The following is a 4,169-nucleotide window of genomic DNA, read 5'->3' as shown; positions in this document are numbered from 1 at the left end:
CGCTGTCAGCAAAAGATACAAAAAACTTTATTAGATTCAAAGTTCAAAATTTCTCGACAATCAATGTAATATATACCTTTGTATTACAAATTAACTAATAATTAATTAAAAGATTCTACGAAACTTTAAGAATAGTTATTTATGTATTAAGGGTACCTACAATTAGGAGATTATGGCCTGAGGGCCTGTTTAAAGCCCGAGGAACGAGGGCTTTTAAATGCCCGAGAGCATTAATCGACAATTATGCCCGTGGTACATACAACGTTTTATTCTATTTTATAATTTCTAAAAGATTCAAATAAATATTTAGAAGAATTTGTGCCCATGCAAATTTTAGTGTTGTGTAGACAGTTAGCTATTTTGATGTTAAGGTTTGTTTTCGTTTATTTTGCGAAATGAACGTTTCTGAAGCAGAAAGCGTTTATTCAGAAGAAACTTTACAAGAATTTGAAACTGCTCGGGGAAAACTGATTCTCCATAAATTAAAAAAATTGTATGTGAAAAAATATGACAAGTTATGGTACCATTGTTTGAATAATTAAACCAACCGTTGCTTGCCAAATTTTTGACAGATCTGTGCCTTAAAAACCAATTTACGCCCTCATTTGGGGACGTATAAAGATGATCGACTAAAATACAATAAAAAAAGTAATATAATAGTAAAAATTTCATTTTTACAAAAGTATGAAGTATTTCCGATTTATCTCTTTCTCTAAAACTATTTAAAAAAACTGCTCACAGTACATACTGTATCCATCACACTATCAGTAATAACAATAATTAATAACTCTTTTATCAAATAAACTGTTTATGACTGAAGTGTTTTTCCAATATTTGCAGTAAATATTCTTATTACTGCATTTTTTTTAATTATTTAGAAAAAACCCTATTCAGTATTGACTTGAAATTCTCTTATGTAATATGTTGGAACTTGGAACAGTAAGGAATCAGAGTTTTCTTACATGGAATAAAAAATAAAATAAAAATAAAATGAAAATAATACAATAAAATAACTAAAATTATAAATCTTAAATGCAGTTCAAGATTCGTACTTTGTTCCAATTAGAAATAAATAACCGCTTCTAAAAGTTATTTTATTGAAGTGAACCGCTTACCCACATATTTCTACTAAAACAGACATTAAAGAAAAAGTAGAAAGTAGATTATATTAAATTTATGTCAACATACAAATTAAATTAAACAGAGTTAGTAAAATCTGTCTGTTCATTAGATGCAGCTTTAAAAAATTATGGTCGGCGGGAAAGTACTCGTTGCATAAATTTTTGATGAACTTTTGCCGTTTTAATTTTTTAGATTACCTACTAAAATTGTTTGTTTTCTATTTTAGGATGTAATTGGACTGAGTACAACGTTTTTTCACCTACGCATGGAAAAAGTTCCAGTAAAGTCGCGTAATAGATTATGTTTTAATCTACAAAACGCTCACATCTTATGTGAATCTTACAAATGTTGGCAAAGATTCGAAGGCTATTGAATTAAAAATAAGCAAAAAAGTGTGCTTTATCTGCGAATTTTTATGTAGGTCTTAGCACATTTATAGAAATAAATAAAATCGAGAAAGTGGGCTTAAAAAATACCAATTTTTCTTGGATTAAAAATAAAAGTGAATATATTTTAATCATGTATGAAATTGTTTGTCATAACTAATTAAATTAATTGGCGAATCTTTGACGATAACAATCGTGGACAGAGACGTCATTTGAGGTGGTTGCTATCCACATATGGCACTTCCGGCAGGATATTTCCTAAGCTGGAACGCGCGTTCTTCGCATCCTAACACCTTTGCATATCTGCACGCAAGCGGTTTATTGATAACGACCCTTCGAAGGCATCTTAACTACCCCTAATTATAAAATAATTGCCAAAAGTGGACCATAGTTGGAAGGCCCGAAAACTGACACATTTGCTTAAATAAGATGTCATTCCTCGCTTATTATGTCTTAACAAAACCAATATGGTAATGGAATTCCGAAATCTACACGCATCACCGCACTTTTGATGAACATACGCTACCAATTTTTTCCCCGTGTTCGAAAGCCATCAGGATGATTTGTTGATGTCTGTAACAATGTAAATGTCGGATTTTTTGATTAATGTGTTTTAAAGGACACCGAGAAGATCGCATCGAGTATTTATGTTTGATGATGGCCGCAACGGATCACAGGCTTGTTGCCTTGATCTAAGATCTATAATTTTGCTGATCATTTCATATTCAGGAAAACTGGTGATTGACGTTTGAGAGTCAAGTTAAAAGGGGTACAATTTGATCTTGCAACGATAACTTTGCGTGACGCCGGTGTGGAACTTTATTATTTAACGGTTATTACAACAAAGAATTGAAAAAAATAAAGCCTGATTTAATGCGGTCCTGTCAGAGCACTTTCAAGACAACAAAAGACCTGTGACTACCTAATTTAAGTACAGAGGCGTGAGTCTTAATGATGTATTTTGCACCTTTGACCGGAAAGAAGCGAAAAAATGCTCAGTTCAGTGAGACAAAAAATAGCAACTTCTCAGTTTGAAAATACATACCCTGAAAATACGGCTGGCTGTTTGGCGTTCCAGTAATAGCAAATATGGGAGAATATAAATATCTTTTGGATCTGTAATAAGCAGCTGTTATGTTCAGGAAAATTTAAGTATATCTTGGCATAACGCGTGTTGAAGAGAATTTTTTTCAATACACAAGCATCTCGACAAATTCTCTTGAAATTTCTAAATGTGTAAATACCAACAAGATGTAGTCAAAGTCGCAAAAGGATAAAATCGATTGTTATTCATCACCCGCTGTACGATATGGAGAGAACAAGACAAAATGGATCGAGGTGAAACAAGACACCTCCAAGTTACAAAAGTCAAGAATTGCGCTCTTCCACTGATTATCTAGGCCTGGTATGCGAAGAAAAACTCTTCAGAATTACTTTCAGGCTTCTTTACCTTGTATTTATTGTCTTTAATAGGAACTATTATTGTGCCTATTTAGAAATTCGCTCAATGAAACTCACATAAACAATAGGGCAACACCTGTGCGACATTGGTCGAGATAAAAACGGCAACGCACGCAAATTTCCGCGTATCGTGAAATCATGTCACATCGCAAAAGAATAGTGGATTTTTCGAAAAAGTCTTCCAATTAGGAAGGATTGTTCAAAATTTTGCCAGTAATGATGGCACAATCTGAGTTAAAGGTGCTAGTACCATAGTTGGTAGCAGTTTTCGTTTCTTTTATTAACATAGTCATTTAGTGATTTCCAATGAGCTCATTAAATAAGAAAGCTGCCGTAATTGCAAAGTTTTTAATGAAAAAGCTCGTCTTTTATATGTTACCAATAAATTCACCGGTTTCTGGCTTAATTAGACTTCGATTTTACCAGAGACAAAGTCGGCACGTAATTTCATCGATAGAAAAATAGCTAATAATTAAATGTCAACACATATAAAGGATACAATTATTGTTATATATAAAATGACAAACATTTTTTAATTATATACGTGTCCTTAATACCAACACGTTCGCGACTGTGTGACAAAGTAAAATAAAATTTTATTTGTTATATTAAATGCACCGCATAACATTTAATAACAATAAGCAATGAATCATTTCTTAAATGGTATCGGGTGCAGAATATTAACACTTCTTTAAGGGTATTTAGCATTCATTCACGGTCTCACTGAACCATCGGCACGGTTCCACTAATCATCGCGACGCAAGAAGACTGAATATTTCTAAGCAATCAACACCGTGACACAATTATTATTAACGAGAATGCGATGTGTGATAATGTGGCACTTCCGCCAATTACGCACAACAACGCAGAATTCTCATGTTTCGTTTATTACTATAAATGGAAAGCGCACTAGCCAAAAACAGCGGTTACGTGAGATTACACAAAAATCATGTCGGTGTATTACGTCCAAGCTGAAATTTATTTTTGCAGCAAAGGCCGGATTCCTAAAAATAGAGCAAGTGTAAAATATAAACCGAAAGGAAATGTTCTTTACGGAGCAAGCACATCTAATTCCAAACACATCTAAGACTAGTACAGCAGACGTTTGACTATTTCAGTCGCAAGTAAAAATAAACACATGATGGAAGCTGTAAGGAAATTCGTCGAGAGTGAGTGAGAAAGAGCAAAGGAACGCAGAAA

Source organism: Tribolium madens, unplaced genomic scaffold (genome assembly GCF_015345945.1).
Source record: "Tribolium madens isolate multiple individuals breed KSU strain unplaced genomic scaffold, Tmad_KSU_1.1 Scaffold_3;HRSCAF=73;Tcas5.2_LG2, whole genome shotgun sequence".
NCBI classification, from domain to species: domain Eukaryota; kingdom Metazoa; phylum Arthropoda; class Insecta; order Coleoptera; family Tenebrionidae; genus Tribolium; species Tribolium madens.
The sequence above is the reverse complement of the archived record's forward strand: the minus strand, read 5'-3'. Positions refer to the sequence as shown.